Raw genomic sequence first — 19,527 nt, forward strand, 5'->3', positions numbered from 1 at the left:
CCTAGTGCATTCTCCTCAGGCCCAACGCAGCCGGAATCGGTCTGGATAACAACCCTGGCAGAACGAACACATGCTCATGATCTCCCACCCACCACACCTACCGCTAAGAAGCAGCTATCATATGAATACACCACCTGCTGCACACATATCCGGTGCTCACACGCACCTTTTGACTCTCTCTCTCTCTGCTGACTTGAAGAACGGTTCCGAGGGCGTTCAACCTACCAGCGCCTTGAGATCATACCAATGGTACATAAGGGGCTATATAAATGCAAAGTAACATAACATAACATAACCATAAGCTGCCTGCAAATTCTCAATTCTGTGCCCAGGTGCGGGGAAGTCTGCTGCTGTTATTTTCTGACTGGCTGGTAATATGGTGGCTTTGTCACAAGCTACTGTATCCACATTGATGTATGGAAGAGCAGACAAACATTGCCCGCGATGTCCCACATGAGAACCTTGAAGGGTGATCACTAGGAACACGTTAGGAATAGATTTCTACCGGAAGGATGCAGCAGAATTTGATTCCGGTAAGAGCAGTCATTTGGTCAGTCGACTGGGAAGCTACAACTAGTTGGGTAGGATCCGGTAAAAACCGGATGATGAAAGAGAATATGGGATCAGTGCTGGCACAGTGGGCTAGAGATGTCTGGTAGGTCCTGTCACTAGAAACAAAAAAGGGGAGGTTATATTAGAGCCACAAGCAGTTCTGACAGAATTTTCAGACTACTATGAAGAACTGTACGAGCAGAATGAGTGTCTGGATGCAGAGTGTATTCTAGGCTCCTTGGTCACCATTGCGCTCGACAGTCTGCTTCAGAACCAAATGCACAGCCTCTACACTCTTACCTCTAAAGAGGAAATCCCTCAATCTATGTGTTCACTGCCTAGTTGTAAGACAGGTGGCCTCGACAGAACTCCGCTTGCTGTCTATTAAACGTTTAAAGGCTGTAACTTCTCTTCATTAGCACATGCGTGTGCGGTCACTGAGCAGATGGGAGGATGGGAGATGGGACCGGGCACTTCGAAAGGGAACTTGTTATAGTAAAGAAGGGAAAAGATCCAACGTTGGTTTAATCTCATCTCTCAAACTTGCTGCTTGATGCAGGTAACACGATCAATTCTGAAGCAGCGTCATTGCTTTTGATAGACGCCATTTGTTCCATAAGGCATGATGGCCAATGGTTTACAGCTTGAACAGCTTTATTCCATTTAGGTGCGTGACTGGCCATGTTAGATGTGGGTGATCGGGGCACCACCGGATCTCATCTATGCTTATTGATGCGGAGAAGGCATTCGACAGAGTAGGCTGGGCGGTCCGCTCGGCTGTACTCAGCATGTTTGACTTTCTACCTTCCTTCATCACAAATATCTGGCCTTATTATGAGTTGCACTTGACATTTGACCTCTGAGGGGGAATGTCAAACCTATTTTCAATAGGAAGGGTGTTAGGGCTGCCATTGGCCCTCCATATTATTCTCATCATAGATCGGGTCATACGACTGGCTAATCGAGCAGGACATGGGAATCCCACCATTCTCTACAGATCAGGGTGATGTAATTAAACTGGCACTGGATGCTGATGACGTAATGGCGTACTCCTCTGACTCCAGGAATGCAATCCCTAGAACTCTGCACTGTGTCACAGAATTTGGAGGTGTCTTTGGCTACAAAATAAGTACTGCAATGTGTGTCACTGTTTGTGGTAGCGTGGGGCTAGTCTCCACACTAGTAAAGCCATGGCAATGGAGTAAGGGGTAGTCAGCCCGTTGGAATCCTGCATAGGCCCCGTCTTGGACCCATCTAGGCATGGCTCGGCTTCATGCAGGCAGGAGATAAGGTGAAGTTGGTTCTCTTCATGCCTCTCGTGCCACCTCTGACGTTGAGTACCCTGCATGCATATTTGGCATGGATCTATTTATCGGTGCCAAGGGTTGCTGGCACATGTCAAACAAAAGCAGATGGGGATCCTGGCGTACCCCTCAATTTCTCGTTTGCTCTACCCAAACAACTCGCTTGCGCTGTTTCGCTATCATAGCTGGGCAGCTAAATTGCACCAGCTGTGCTCCTCAATAATACCTGCTCTGCTACATCATAACTATGACGGTTTGGTCCCAATTATGCTGAGGCTTTAGAAAGGGACAGACATCTTAAAACGTATCTGCATACTACTGAGGTGATTAAAGGCTCCTGGGGAACAGGACAAACAACCAGTCTCCGGGTCAGGTGGCAGCACTGGCACGGCCCTCATCAAGAATTGCCGGCCAAGTGTGACTAGCTTAGACAAGTTCCAGCCTTCCGACACCTCAGGGTAAACTCAATTACGGTTATCCTGGGGCCCAACAGGGCGTGTTCTGAGTCGTCTTCTGATGGTGTCTCTCTCTGCATCAAACCCATTTTACACAAATGCTTTCAATCCTCAGGCAGGTTCCTTTGCTGCCTAGTGTTCTGTGCGGAAACGCGGAGACCCTCCATGTTCACATTTTCTCTCGAAGTGTTGAAGTAACTTAAGTTGGAACCCTCGAAATTGACTTTATGAAACCAATACAGCGCATCGCAAGGTTTCAGTGAGCCATGGCGCTTCCCCCAACCCTCTCCCTTGCACTTCCCCCACTCCCCCTCCTCCTCTCATTATCGCACGTGCACGCTCTGAATGTCACAAGACCTAGTAAGACCGTTTGTCCTGTCTTCCCTCTGTCTTCCCTCCCTTGTCTTGTGGCGCCTAGAAACACTTAGCCCAGACTGCAGCGCACATGTTCTTGTGCACTGAAGCGCAAAAGTGGCTCAGTATCTAATCCACTTTACAAGCCCTCCAACTTTACCAGGGCTAATGAACTCGCTTGGAAATCCTCTTTGGGGAGCAGTAAAGGCTACATTATCCCTGGCTTCTGTTCCAGTTACTCCACTCCACATCCGGGTCCGAATGCCACTCAAACTCACCCCATTATAAGAATCTCACTGCTTTCCGTCAAACGTGATTTCTTATCTAGTGTACGTCCTTTTGTGATCAAATGAGCATTGTTGTTTGCCAAAGGAGCTCACCAATTATGCTGCTCAATAATGCCAACTTTCAGCTGTGTCAAGTCATTTGTGGCATATATGCTGCCCAGTAGTGGTAGTGGTAGGGCCCAGTTATCCCACTTATGTGGCCATATAATGGCAGTTGTGTAAACATACACATTTTTCAAACCAGTAATACGAATTTTGTGAATTCTTTTTCCCAGTTGTCCTTTTCAGCTATTGTTGGTCTGATAGCACAGTGAGTAGGCTTGCTTTGACATCTGTGCAGATCCTGCTGTCACAGGTTCAAATCCTGGCAGGGCCTAACTCAGCCTTTCCTCCTTCCGAGGTCGATAAATGAGCACCACTTCCGAGGTCGATAAATGAGCACCACATACCGTGGGTAATAATAAGCAGTGCTCAGATGCCTGAGGGTTCGTAGCACTATATAAATGCTAAATTATTATTATTATTGTGAGGAATTCGACCATCCGCACGGTGGGTGTGCGCTCGCCTGGGCTTTTTTGAAATGTTAAATTAAATGGAATGATGCTAGACCAACCTCAGGAAAATGTGTGGGGCTAATCAACACACATTTTCCTATGCTCACACTATGACAAATGCATAGACCCAGGTACTCTGGGTGGACACATCCTACAGACACAGTCTGCCCTGTCATATTTAGTTTGGAATGTGTCAGCCAGGAGTACACTATGTCCTCTCCAGGAAGAGAGGGGACCAAACCTCCCCCTACCATGGCCAGCCTAATTAACAAAGGCTCCATGGTGCAGTCCTGCTTTTTTGTTTGGCCCTGCAGCTGGTGGCAGCAATTAACATAAGAATTAGATGGTACTTCAAGCAGACCAACATGGAACTTGGCTGCAGAGGCTTTGAAAGGAGACAAGAAACCCAACTACCTTGCATATGTAACTGTGCCAACCTGACACCAGCTCCCGCCTTCAGTTTCAATGACAGTAAACTGTCATGCCTGGGACTGAATATTTACAGTAGGCTACCTCGGTAGGGGGACCCCATTCATAAGGGACGAGACTGTGGTTTGCAGGAGTCAGAAAGTATTTTCTTGCTGCAGCTTCAAGGGAGACCTGCCGCTTTAATCAGGAACCACAGAGAGATCCATTAACCAGAGAGACCCTTTGATCAACAACAGACAGGAGGATGGGTGGGACTTAGTATCACATGTTTTCATCACTTTACCTTTCCTGTTGCAAAGCATTCTAGTTATGACCTCAAGCATACAGGAAATTGCTGGTAGGGACCCCAGAACTGGCCCATTAAGGTAGTCTAATAACTGTGGCCCATTTGGATTTAAAAGGGGGCTGAGCCCCGCTTTTGTCAGATCATCTGAAGACTTCACCAGAAGCAGAAAGAAGAACTCATCCTTGGACCCTGGCTGAAGGTAAAGTATGCCTTACATCTTCTGCTCGTGAAGTAAGGCCAGGATTCCCAATGACGAAAGTAAGATCCCTACCCTAAACATCTCCCAGGGAACAGAGCGAGATCTAGAACTCAGAGACCCTCCAGCTGCTCCACAACCAGTACCCAGCCAGCACACAGAATGCCGTGCTAGGCTCTGCAGCAAACTTCCTAGGTAGGGAGTGCCAGAAGATCGCAGAACCTATAACCAAGGACAAGCAGCTGCCTGCATCAGACTCCACAGCTGTGGGCCGTCCGACCTTAAAAGACAACACAAGCCCATTGAAGAAGCTGGGAGAAGTGCCTCAACAATCATCTACTGATGTCTGCCTGAAAGGACATTTTTGAACCAGTCTAGTTCTTCGAGCTGCAACCGACTGCAATGCTGACCGTTGTCAAGCCACAGTCACTTAAAGATATCTGAGGCATCTCGACCAGTGTTTCAGAACTGCCAATGAGCACTGAGGTGATTCCTGACCCTGAGCCGCCATGTAGCCCAGCCTGCAGCCGTTCGTCCAGCTACACTCACCGAACCGTTTTGCCGCCTGATACCCACAGTTGACTCCCGTATTGAACTCTGCATGGTACAATATGGTTCTGTCCCCCTGGTCCTTTGCAGGAGGTCCGTAGAGGCATTTTAAGATGCATTGCTCCATTGGTGCGGAAGCCAAGTAACATTAAACTGTTGTGATTATTAACCATTCTGACTACCCTCCTGTCAGTATCCAGAGTGCAACTCTTTCCTTCGTGAAACTGTCCTCTGTGTTCCTTTACGGGGTAGGTTGTATTTTGAAGTGTGCTAGAACTGTCTGTTGTAATAATAATAAAGTAGATATTTTTATACAACCTTGACTCGAGAGTCCCTTTTATCATGCAGTAATAATTGTATTTTCGATGTGTTGCAACTAACCAACAATCCAAGACCTTGCAGAGATAAGCCTGCTGTTCCATCCACGTTACCAAAATTAAACAAGGAGTTTTATAATTTGCTTGTTGTTCCAATCTGTTTAGATCCCTTCTGGTGTACTAGTGGTGTGGGGCTGATTGATGTTTTAGAAACCAATATTCACCCCTGGACCACTGGTGCCCCGGAAGTTGATTCATCACAGTTATGCTACATCAGTGAACTTCAAGCCACATCTGAAAAGCTCCTCATCCTGAGCGACATAAACATTTGTCTTAATGCCCCATTAAATAGACCCACTGCTACTATCCCGGATTACCTGAAAAGCTTAAACATCGCTCCCATGTCTGCACTGGCAACTCACAAAGGAAAGTTACACTCTGGATGCAAACATCTCATCGAACCTGTCCCTCTCAGCCCCCAGTGCCAACACCTCTCCCCTGGTTTCACCACCCAGTGGCCAGTCTTTAAGTGAACCTGACCAGAAACCCAGTAATATTGCCTTCCTGGGCACATGTATCTCTCTGCGCTCTATCATACGGGTTATCACCGAACACGTGTCAAGCGTTCACTTCCTCCCCCTTGGTCATCAGCCCCCCCCTCACTGTCCTCAGTACGCGGTCATCAGGACACTGGGGAGCCTAGCCCCCTTCCGCGTGTAAAAAAACGAAATGGCCTACTTAAATCAACAAAAAGTGTTTTGATGGTGACTTGGCAATTTTTAACAAACAGACAACCAAAGACCCCGCTCACCCCCCGAATTGCTCTAAACACCAACGAGTTTCCCGCTATGCCATTACTAAGAAAAAAGCCTTCCTCAGTCAGAATATTATTTATTTCTAATTAAGCATACATTTATTTATTTGGATTTGTAGAGTGCACAACAGCCCACAGCCATTGAGGCGCTATAGCAGATCTTAAGAAGGATTGATTAAGGGTTACAGTGAAGCCGTCCTTAAGAAAAAGGCTTGGTACATTACAGGGTAGATGGTTCTACATACATCAATACATGATTAAAGTTATAGAGCTGAAGAGCAGCGAGCAAGTTCAGTTACATAGAAGTATAGGTTGATTAAACAAAGAGTCTTGCTTTGATGGCCTTGCGAAAGGCTGAGTGGGAGTCAATTAACCTGATGTGAGGCGGGAGGGCATTCCAAAGTGTGGCGGCCATGGTTGGGAAACTTGTGCCACCAGCACAGGCTTTGCGTGACCTAGGAACAGTTAGCAGGTTGGCGTGAGGAGTTCTGGAGGGCCTGAGGGTGGTAGGTTTGGAGAACCTATGAAAAAAGTAGGGAGGGGGGCCTCTTCATTGAGGCACTTGTGCGTGAGGGCAAGGGTTTTGAAGATGATTATTTCCTTAACTGGGAGCCAGTGGACCTTTCTTCTGAGCTCTGAGATGTGATCCCTACGTGAGAGTCCAGTGGCGGCCCTGAGGGAGTTGTTTTGAGCAATTTGAAGTTTAGCTACATTTTTGCCTGATGTTCCTATGAGGAGAGCGTTGCAATAGTCCAGTATAGAGCCAATTATCGCCCTGGTGATGGTGAGGCAATTTTGCTGGGACAGGAATGGTCTCACTGGGTTGATGAGTTTGGAGTGATAGGCTGAGGTAGAGGCTATGGCCTTCACCTGCCTGTTCATGGACAGATCAGGTTCCAGATATACGCCCAGGGTTTTAATTGATTGTGAGACGTGATGGGGATGTTGTCAATGGTGAAAGAAGTGTATTGAGGGTCGAGCTTGCTCAAGGTAGAGGGGGAGCCAACCAGCAGAGGCTCGATTTGCTCACTGTTGAGACGGAGCCAGTTTTCTGCCATCCAAGATTGGATTGTTGTGTAGGTGGAGTTGAGGGTGTTTTGGTCAGACAGGTAGTCACCCGATAGGGGGATAAGTACCTTGGTGTCATCAGCATAGTTCATATGAGATACCCAGGGCATCCAGAATTTTAAATAGAGGCTTTGTGAAGAGGTTGTAGAGGGTGTGGGCAATGCAGGAGCCCTGCAGAACCCCACATTTGATGATGTTTGGGTTGGCGCAAGCAGAATCGGAGAAGACCTTCATTGCTCTGTCCTGCAGGAAGGATGTTATCCAATGTCTTGCACTGGGGGAGAAGTTGGCAATTGAAGTGAGGTGATGGCAGAGTGTCTTATGGTCTACCAGATAAAAGGCAGCTGAGAGGTCCAAGAGCAAAAGGAGCGCACGGTTGCCTGCGACTCTGAGATCATCTTTCTTTTTTTAGGTCAAGGAGGGCAGTTTCCGTCCCATGACGTGACCTGAGCCCTGATTGCTGTAGTCCTAGAAGATGGTGGTCTTCTAAGAATTTCTGTACTTGCAGGTAGGCTGCTTTGTCCAGAATTTTTAACAGGAAGGGGATGGTAGTGATAGACCTGTAGTTACCTGGGATTGATGGATGGAGGGAAGGCTTTTTGAGGAGGCTTTTTGCGGACAAACCCACGCTTCCTTTAGTCCCACCGGGACATAGCCATAACGAAAGGAGGTGTTAATAAATGCTGTGATGATGGGTGCTAAGGAAGGGACACAGTCCTTGATAACTTGTGCTGGGCATGCATCACCTTTGCAATTGGAAGGTTTAATGGAGTGGAAGAGTGCACGGACTCACTCATGTCTTTAAAGTTGAACAGGTGGCATCGACTGGAGCTGGTTGCTCATACTGGGCCGCCAAGATTGTCAGCAATCTGTTTGGTGAGGGCCCGTTGGTGGGCACGGATTTTGGCCTGCAGGGTCTCTAGTTTATTCAGCATGGCAGACTGAATAGTGTTACACCATGCTTCGTCCTTCAGGAGGGGTGAAGGTAGGGCGGCAAGGGTCTCCAGTTCTCTAAATATAGCGAAGATCTCTCTAATTCGAGATTTGGCACTAGCTATCCTTGTGTTGAAAGAGGCGGCTTTAGTGTTAGTGATGGCGCTTTTGTATTGTTTAGAGAGTGCTTTGAATGCAGCTTTAGTATTTTCTGTGGGGTTATTGTTCCAGATGGTGAGTGCGGCCCTTTTTTTGGCTCATAACTGTAGGAGTTCCTTGGTGAACCAGGCATTAGAATACGTGATCTTTTCTGCTTTTTTCAAGGTGAGTGGTGCCACTATGTCAATGGCCTGGGTGATGACCTCATTGAAGTCATTGGCGAGTAGCTCAGGGTCGTTGGAGAAGGGAGGTAGCAAAGTGGGCACCTGGAGATGTTGGGAGAGGTTATCATGGGTGAGCTCACGGGAGCTACGGGCAAGTGCCGCAGGGAGAGGGATGGTGGGTTTAGGAGGTCCTTTAGAGGTGATGATGTCAAATAGAATACAATGGTGGTCTGACCAGGGTACAAGTAGCCATTTAATGACTTCATACACAACAAATACAACATACACAATCCACAACTCTGCAATGTACTTGCAATGAGTAAAAATAGTAAAATATCCTAAACACATTCCCAGTAAAAATAACATCAAATAAAAACATCATCAGTAGCTTCAAATGAATCACTTTCCACAGTGAAATAATTTAAAATGTCCACTAAATAATCACATAATTTAACTCCATAATAATTTAAGTTGAATTCATTCCCAGCCATGAAACGTGCCCACAGTTCCTGAGTTGGGAATCCGTTAACATCATTCCTATATTTAATTAAATATTGTAAACGCTGGACTTTCAGACAATCCCTTAATAGTTTCCTGCACACACTCTCGGCAAAGTCTGCAGGTCGGCTCCTTACAGGCGATACCGAATCTTGCACCTAGGATTTCATGAGACGATAGAGCGTTGAATGTAACTAGCATATGTCATCTGACCATGTAGCTGTGGGTATAGGCATATCATTTCTTGGGTTTCTTCTACTTCATATTATGCTGATTCTGCAGATCAGCTGAAGGGTTCAAAATCTGGCACGGATTTCGAGATCCCTCTGAGTGCAGCACTGCAGCAGCCGCAAACCCATCTCGGGAATACACCAATCACTGTGCCGCCAGGGATTGCCTGCACCAGAGCATCTTGGTGCATCTCTTGTGCTAGATGGAATTACCAACAAAGATCTTAGCCCTAATAACCAGAGACTCAAAGAATACGGCAAAGTACTATTTCATTGTCAATTTAATAAAGCAGGGTCAACTGACAAACATCAGACTGATGCTTACACACTCACACCCAAACCTCATTACACGGAGGTCTTATACCCCAATATATGTCATCTATGACATCATCCTGCGTGGCAAATCATAAAACCTATTGGCGGGAGGGATTGGTTAGGGGAACATATCTACTTATAGAATATATACGGGTTAGTACTTTGTTGGCTATCTCTTATCTGTCAGACACACCTCGAACTACCTCTAAATACGTATAATACTGATTATAGAAAACAAAATGGCAGTGGATTGGTCCATGCAACATTGTATAGCAGGTTGCCCCATAGACCCACTGATTGGTTGTCATTTTCACCCAACCATGGACTTTTGGCTTGGCTAGCAGCACGTAAGGAAACCAAAGCCCAGGTGCTTGAATCATGTCAGATTACTCCCCACTTTCTCAATTAGTCCATCATCTCTCATCAGTCCGGCCATGAGCCAACGTTTCCCATTTGTAGTTGACTGTGTAGCCTGCTCTGCTCACTGTTCTCTGACATTCAAGGGAGTGTAAGCACTTCAGTATCTTTATCCGAGGCTTAATGAATAGCCCTTGTTCCCGACATCTGAATCACATGTGTTCAGACCAAGAATGTGTCCAATTCGACCTCTTATTTACTGCTATTTGATTAAATTATACTGAGTGTCATTGCTCTCCTTGGCCGCTAGAGACTTGCTCACTCCACCTTCTATAGGCTCTATACACTTTCTATTGTCCAACACTTGGCTCCTGCAGATGTGTTCTTCTTCTTTAATCTAAGGGAAGTATGTCTCACGTCCATGACTTATCAATTTGCCTCCCTTTGTGCTTTGCAGCCATTCCTCGAATGGCATCCTTGATCCCTAGCCAATATAGACGCCTCTTTGTTTTGCACATGAAGCTGTTCTTACAGTGTCTCCTGACTCTTCAACCCTCATCTGTTTCCGAGGTGGCCACGTTATATATTCCCCTATACTAAGCTTCTATATGTGTTTTCTACCTTGCGATACTGCGTATTTACAATTATTGGTCAGCAAGTTACTATATCTTCTTTTGCATGCAATTACTTTAATATCTCATACATGTTTCTCTTGTCACTTCAGTTGCATCGTTACTCTTAAGTATTTTCACATTGTTTCACTATGTCCTCGTATAGCTTCTTCATGACATCACTCTGTCCTCATCAGGTTTCACTCAGCCTTCCATGATGTCCAATGGTGCGTGCTTACATCCTTCCACACGGCATCCTTCCACACTTTTAGTGTGAGGGTACATTTGGTAAGGCTGTCTAAGTACATATCGTCTCTCGTACACTCAATGCGGTATAGGGAAAACACATAGGGTCCCGTACAGGGTCCTTCTCCTACTGTTCCAGTATGACGGTGGTGAGGGGGTAGGAGTTAGGGATAATGCCTCCAACTTCCCCTCCACAGTGTGATCCTGGGCAAATCATTTAATCTCACTGTGGTTTATCTGCAGCTCAGTGAGTGATTCACTTCATAGCTTATGTTAATATATCATGATATTATAAAAAAGCCTAATGGCTATAGATTTGCTCCAAATATGATAATAGTGCAATTTAGATATTTTGCACGGAAAAAATATTTGCCATTTGGCTTACTTATAGCAATTTATTCTAAAGTCACTTCCATGGAACCTCCAAGTATTAAATGAAAGACAGATGATCCTCCTTGTGATGTCCTTTTCTGTGAAGTCACTTCTGTTGGTGCAATCCATATGCAAATTAGGAGGTTTGCATGTATTTTGCCCCAGAGCACCTGGACAGAGCTCTAATGGATGGGTTTCCTGCATCTGCAATGATCCTGCAGTTTTATTTGTTTTGTTATGTGTCAAAATTCCAACTGCTACTAATGTTACCAAAAAAGTCGTTTTGGGGCAGGGACGAGCGGGCCGGGGCGGGGGGGGGGGCTACGCTGGTGCTGCATCTTTTGTTTACAAGTCCTGAAGGAGTCTCGCTGATCTTTCCTTCTCCCGCAGGTAGCTCGGGGAGGCGAGGCTAGCCCTTTTGCTAGCCCTTTTGCTAGCAGGCACATATATTCCCTTGCGAGGCTTCACTTTGCAGCGCCATGCGTGAGGCCCAGCCGTCGAAGCGCTGCCGCAGGGCCCACCTGGTGCAGGTAATGACAAGGGGAGCACGGTCGTGTGTCTGCATTACGAGGCGCGGCTGCCAGCCAGCATTCAGCCTTCAGATTAGGCAACGTAGTCCTCAGTGTACAGCTCCTCGGTGGGGTGCAGAGCAGCAGCGGGTTATCTGTTCTTCTTTTCTCTTTAAGACAACATCTACCCCACAACAGGTTACATGGTTCTTCAATAGCCCAGAGCTCCCTGGCAGGTGGGGGGGCTGTTCTATCTATCTATCTATCTATCTATCTATCTATCTATCTATCTATCTATCTATCTATCTATCTATCTATCTATCTATCTATCTATCTATCTATCTACCTATCTACCTATCTATCTATCTGTCTATCTATCTATCTATCTATCTATCTATCTATCTATCTATCTATCTATCTATCTATCTATCTATCTGTCTATCTGTCTGTCTGTCTGTCTGTCTGTCTGTCCAAACAAGTACACTAACCTTTATTGCATGTTTAAGCTAGATTGCGAACTTGAGCCAGAAGTTGAATGTATTAAAGTAGGGTTCGAAATTCCTGGGATGTATTTAGCGCCTAGACGTGGCATAAAAGAACATGGTGAGCTTGACGCCAGCAACATCTCTGTTATAAGAGTCTCCAAAATATCGCAAGAGAAAATAACGCTTATGCTCAAGGAAGATATTGAAAGTCTTACTAGGCACTATAAAGAGAACGTTTGTTATGAACAGGGATACTCTGTAAAGCTGTGTGTAAATATACATAAAATCAAAATCCAACAAGCTTGAAGATAATTAGTTCATCCACCTTGTGGCAAACCCATAAACACATTTTGTGGTATTAGCATAATTGACATAAAAACATTTGATCTAAAACATTTGATCACATTTTTTTGACCTTTTTGTTCGGTCAAATTTAATTAAATATATATATATATATATATAGGGGTGGCTAAAGATAGATTAGGTTGAGGGGAAGTGGGGGGGGGGGGGTTGCGGATGGTTTCCCCCCTCATTTTAGACCGAAAAAACTGTCAAATAAATTCGATCAAATGTGATTAGGTCAAATGTTTAAGGTCACATAGACCCAAACCACATTGTGTATCTTCCATTTGAAAGATGAACAGTGCGTAGAGGTGGTTATCAAGTTCGCCATCGCAATCTCTACTTTGCAGCTCCTAAGACTTGAGAATCTACGGCACAGATTTTTGTGTGGGAAATGCAGATTTCTTAATCAGTGCAGTTTTTCAAAATTCTCAGCACATTTTTAGAAAGGACTGTCAGATTTGGAAAATGTTGGAAAGTTCCAGCTATGTTTCTCTGTGTGCCTAGGAAAGTTGGTGCTCTGTCTGCCCTGCTGCTCAGATAAAAATCCCTGCAAGTCACAAAAAAGGGTGGCAGGACTGGCGCCAGGAGGAGGTGTGGGGGGGCAGCAGCGGGAGGGTTGGGTGGGAGACCAGCAGCACAGAATTTTATGATTACGATTCATGAAAGCTGAAAGGAACGATCTAGTAAGGGCAGGTTGCTGTAACGCTGCAGATTTTAAAATGAGGGATTTTACCTCTTTCCCGGCAGAATTTTGAAAAATAGTATTGCAGATTTTCACAGATATTTCTGCACAGTCATACTGCCTCTACCTAAGACCTTGGCCACCATGCCATTGCGATTTCTGATTGCAGCAAAACGTCGGATGAATTGTAACCCAAATAACTACAGGGCTATTCTGGCCGCTCCTTGTTCAAGATAGAGTTGACTTCACGCTTAATTTGTTGATCGGGAGGACGCTTGAGCACAAAAGGTCCCAACACAATCTCAAAATGTCTGCCTTCATACAATTGGTAGACATGAAGTACCCAGGATGTGAGTGAATCCATAACATTTGATAGAGGCTTCTTACTTGGGATAACTCCCTTAAAACGTGTGCCTAGAGGTCAGCCCTGTTGTGTGGAATCCCCCACATAACATCTGTGTGTCCTATGCTTTATACTTCCCCACATAACATCTGTGTGTCCTATGCTTTATACTTCCCCACATAACATCTGTGTGTCCTCTGCTTTATACTTCCCCACATAACATCTGTGTGTCCTATGCTTTATACTTCCCCACATAACATCTGTGTGTCCTATGCTTTATACTTCCCCACATAACATCTGTGTGTCCTCTGCTTTATACTTCCCCACATAACATCTGTGTGTCCTATGCTTTATACTTCCCCACATAACATCTGTGTGTCCTCTGCTTTATACTTCCCCACATAACATCTGTGTGTCCTCTGCTTTATACTTCCCCACATAACATCTGTGTGTCCTATGCTTTATACTTCCCCACATAACATCTCTGTGTCCTCTGCTTTATACTTCCCCACATAACATCTGTGTGTCCTCTGCTTTATACTTCCCCACATAACATCTGTGTCCTCTGCTTTATACTTCCCCACATAACATCTGTGTGTCCTATGCTTTATACTTCCCCACATAACATCTGTGTGTCCTCTGCTTTATACTTCCCCACATAACATCTGTGTGTCCTATGCTTTATACTTCCCCACATAACATCTGTGTGTCCTATGCTTTATACTTCCCCACATAACATCTGTGTGTCCTATGCTTTATACTTCCCCACATAACATCTGTGTGTCCTATGCTTTATACTTCCCCACATAACATCTGTGTGTCCTATGCTTTATACTTCCCCACATAACATCTGTGTGTCCTCTGCTTTATACTTCCCCACATAACATCTGTGTGTCCTATGCTTTATACTTCCCCACATAACATCTGTGTGTCCTATGCTTTATACTTCCCCACATAACATCTGTGTGTCCTATGCTTTATACTTCCCCACATAACATCTGTGTGTCCTATGCTTTATACTTCCCCACATAACATCTGTGTGTCCTATGCTTTATACTTCCCCACATAACATCTGTGTGTCCTATGCTTTATACTTCCCCACATAACATCTGTGTGTCCTATGCTTTATACTTCCCCACATAACATCTGTGTGTCCTCTGCTTTATACTTCCCCACATAACATCTGTGTGTCCTATGCTTTATACTTCCCCACATAACATCTGTGTGTCCTATGCTTTATACTTCCCCACATAACATCTGTGTGTCCTATGCTTTATACTTCATGGCCATACTGCAATTGCCTGTTTGACCGACTCTTGCACTAAGTGCTTGGATATATGTACCTGTATATGTACCTTGCCAAGAAGTCCCACTACCAGCTGCACCTCCTCAGAGGTATTCTACATTTTCTCACATCTCCCCAAAAGCTCACTGTCTCCAGATCCCTGGTTCTTTCTAGGCTGGACTACAGCAACAGCCTCTTTCTCAATCTGCCTTCCTCTACTCCCCGCCCTCTGCAACTAATCCAGAACAGGACTGCAAGACTTGTCCTTGGCCTGAAGCCCAGGAATTGGATCTCTCCAGCCCTGAAATCTCTCCACTGGCTCTAGATGGCTTCAAGGATCAAGTTCAAGACCCTCTGCATCATCCACAAGGCTTTCTGGGACCAGGGCCCGCTCTACATACAACTCTCTCTCCTTACATACCTCCCTTCTAGAGCCCTTCGCTCAGCTACCTCTAATTCTCTGAGGGTCAGATGCTTCTCCAGGCAGAGAGCTGGGGGCAGATCTCTCTCCTCTGCAGAGGCCCCCCCCTGGAATGGCATCCATGCCCCTCTAAAACATGAGCCAGATCACCTGAAGTTCCGGAAGCGGCTCAAGAACTGCCTTTTATCCTATGCTTTCTCTCTCCCTCTCTTTCTCTCTCACTTGCTGACCTACCTGTCTGCTGAACCGACTGGTTGCCTGTCTACCCTCAGAACCTCAGTGGGTACCAGGCTCATCCACGACCAGTCTCCCCTGTCCTGCCTTCGGGCCTACCGCACACTTAGGGGCTGTAACTGTATCCCTGCAGTCCCCTCTCTCCTTGTACTTAGCCAGTGCCGTGCTATGCTGGCTGCACTTACTCCGAGCAATGCTGCCCTGAGTGCAATTTCCCCTTCCCTCTCCCTGGCAGTTTCCCTATTCCCTTAACCCTGCACCCTGTATTGTCACACTGCATGATCTGAATGATACAGGGCCTAGTAAGATCATTTGTCCTGTCTTCTCTCTGTCTTCCCTCCCTTGTCTTGTCGCACCTAGAAACACTTGTGTACAGGCATGTTATAAATTACTTATATCCTATCAGATCCAAATAAACGAAGAGGCCAGAGAAGTGTGGGTGATCTCTGGTCTTAGGTTGCCTTTGCACCAAAATACTATAAGACTGTGACCACACCAAGGATGCACAGGACAAGTTTTTTTTTTCCATAAATGGTGTGCAGCTACACCAATATATGTGGCACAGGGACAGAGGCTTCAAGCGGTAAAAGAGGATAGGATACTGTGGGGAAACCTCCCCATACCGTGTTTTATAATTTTTTTTGTTATTCATAACATTATGCTTCCTAAATGCCTATAGTGTGAGCAGTGCCTTAAGGGGCTCTGCAAAATGAGCTGAGGATCATCAAGGAGGCATGGCCTAATAGTGGGGGTCACCTGCCGGCTTGTTAGGCCACGTCCCCTTGACGAGCCCCATCTTAATGGGCTACAGGTGTTAAGATGGATTTTTAAACTCTGTCCTAGTGGACAGAAGTTTAGGAGGCCACCCTAGTTTAGTGGAACAGGGGAACCTTCTGGACAAGCCAGACCAATCACGATAGCTTGGTAGGCAGTCAAGGCTAAGTCTCAGGAGAGAACAAGTGTATTAAAAAATGCATATACATGTATTATAGGCCTTAATAATTAAACACAAACCACAGTAATATGAAACAGTTACCACGCACGCCTTTCACTATTTTACATATTTACAGTTCCGTTTTGCCTAATGCGGTAAAAGAAAAAACACAGCCACAACCCTACAACAGAAGGGTAGGTTAACACAAATGTAGCATTAGGCAGTTTTTCGGAATTGATCCCTAACTTAAGTAGTCCATCCCTATGAAGTGTGGAGCCTTATACTGAAAAGTACAGTAGGGCGTTGAAAATGCGCGGTCATGCGTTATCAGAGAAAGCGGGTCCACTTCAGGGAGCTGTAGCAGTTCAGGAAGGGGCTTCAGGTGATGAAGAACAGTGTCTTACTATCCGAGGAGGGCCTACCCTTGCAGGCAGAGAGTTTTGGGAATAGCTAGGGAGCACAGGCTAGCCCAGCTAAAGTGCGTATCTTTTTGGGGATTCTCGTGCATAAAGAACAATAACTGTGCCAGTGGGCCACCGGTAAGTGATGCAAGTACTCATTGACCCTCGACACAGTCCGGCCCAAACTTTGCAAGACTAGTCCAGGTCGCTTGTAGGTTCAACCCCTGCAGTTGCATGTCACTCCGGCTCTCAGTGGCTGTGGGACGGGACAATCGTCTGTGGTGGGACATTAGACTTTTCTGAGCTCTTGATGAAGAAAAGATGACAGTTCCAGTGCAGAACATCTCAGAGCACAGGGGGGCAGGAAGGCAGGCTCATACAAGGACTGTCACAACAGCAGTGTGACATAGGGACCGCAAACGCTTGCGGTGTGGTGTACTCCTATGCGATACCACATGTTTGAGCTGGTCAGTTCACTGGATGGCTCAGGAACACTTCTGATGAGGCTCTTTGGGAGGGTAATCAGGAGGTGTCGAAAGTAGTAGTTCCCACTACTACAAAGGGTCAAAGCGCCCATGCAGACCTCCAGGGATCGATGCAAAGACAGGGGTCCGATGCAATAACAGCAGGTCCAGGGTGCCAAAACTTCCAGCTCGTCTGCGGCTGTTCCATGGGTCTGGATTAGCATTTCAAGATACTTGGCTCCTTCTGTAGTTCGGTGTAAACTTCAGGTGATCGACCTGGAATGGATGCAGAGACCCTTCCCTTATCTAAGATTCATTTTGCTCTCAAATCTGGGATAACCAATCAAAGATCTGCTCTCTGCATGCACATCAGATGTGGACCAATCACGGTCCACGGTGGTCCCAGTCATTCAGGCATATCAGACATACTGGTACCAGTAGTGTGGATTGGGACCAGACAGTCCCAATCCTCTTCCTGGGCAATAGCACACGTGACATGCAGGCACCTGCGAAAGTTGCGGTTTTCGCTGGAGGCTGCATGCCCAAATAAGGAATTCCCGGGTCTGCTCGACCTCGGGGAGGGCAAAGGGACAAAATGTCCAAAGGACTGAACAAAAGAGTCTGTGGCATGGCCATTTTCGGCACGGGCCACAGTCTTGAGCCAAACTCAGTAAACGCGATATGGTTCATTGAAAAGAAGTAAAAATACTACAAAAGTAAACTGCTGCCACCATTTCATCCTAGGCACACTTATATAATCACCCAAAAATCCCGAGGATGTCTAGGGCCATAAAACAAAAAGACTCCTATGCACGTTACTGTAAGGTACTTGGTGCATAGATAAAAAGTTACCAAGAAATGGCAACATAGTCAAAGACTAAGGGAAACATAGTTTCCCATTACTGACAGTATGAAGGATGTGTCAGTGCCTCATAACAGATGACGAAACGCCCAGAGGAGCGCAGCTGAAGGCTGTGCTCTGCCGGAAAAAGTCAGGCTAGGATCCAAAATAAATGCAAAAAGTTTTGGGGATCCATAATATGGAAGGAAATGTGCAGTAAAGAGAAATCTTTCCTAACAGGCACCCCTGTCAGGCAGTCCTTCGTAGAGATCAACACCCTCTCCCCACTGGGCACATATTTAGGAATTCCACAATGGTGCATGTTTACAATAAGCACCTATTTATATATCGAACAGTCATAGTGCCAGATGGAAGACTTCTGAAAAAAACAGGGGAGATAGAGACTAGAGCTGTAGCTGCTTAAACATTATTTTATTTCATTCTGATTAGATATAAAATGAAGATTCAAGATATGAAAATACAAATATGAATTCTAATTCAGTAAAACATCATAGCTAAAGCATTCATTCAAACTCCATACACACCATTCCATTCTAAAACAAATTAACAAAGACAGACCCCACGTGTCTAAGAAGGGCACTTAAGGCAAGAACGATGATGGCTCCTTAAAGTAAAGCATGGAGTGCAAGTGGATTTAACATCACGATGAGACCACATGTTTAAGCAGCTCTAGTATCTACCCCCCCAGTTCCATCTGGCACTATCACTGTTCTATACATAATTGTTCTACCTCAGAGTGCCAGTGTAGAAGAGGTACCCACCCATGGGTTTTGTTACAATAAACACCTTGCCACCTTACATTTATGAATAAAATGTGTTTGTGATTTTTATTCAAATGACACCACATGTGCATTCATTTACCATAGAATGTTCTTCATCATGCTGTATTATACATGAGCAGCAGAAGTGACCCCTAACTCGTGTGTAGGGTTACACAGAAAGCAGTACCGGGCCAACACATTGAGAAAGTAATGTGATCTCATAAAATGGAGGCAATGCCCCAGGACCAGAGAACCATTAACCTACTTAGATCAGAACTGATGGATCGGATCCCGCATTTAACCCCGCTGTTGAACCCGTTCCATGTTCAAGAAAGGGGCCCCAAATAGTCGCTATCCATAAAGGCAGTAGGTACGTAGGAAGCAGGTCATTGTGGCTCATCTCACTTATCCATGGCCACAGAAATGATATGGTAGGGCTCTGCTGAGTAAAGCGGGCACCTGGGTTACCATTGGCACCGCAGAGCAACGCTTCAGACTTCAACTGCTCTTGCAGAAATACGTGATCCAGAAAGAGAAAGTTCCTTATATCTTGTTCGTTGACTTAAACATGGCCTTTGATGTTGTGCATAGACACCGTTTGTGGGATGTGTTGTTAAAATTGGCAATTGTAACTCCAGGAGTTACCAAAGAGATCATTATGCAAGGGTGGACTGGGGAATGAGGGGCACGTTAAGTGACCTCTTCTTCTCTGTGCACAGAAGGTGTGCACTAGTACCCATCCAATTTGCAT

The sequence above is a fragment of the Ambystoma mexicanum genome, chromosome 10 (assembly GCF_040938575.1).
Source record: "Ambystoma mexicanum isolate Mex_15411 chromosome 10, UKY_AmexF1_1, whole genome shotgun sequence".
Taxonomy (NCBI): domain Eukaryota; kingdom Metazoa; phylum Chordata; class Amphibia; order Caudata; family Ambystomatidae; genus Ambystoma; species Ambystoma mexicanum.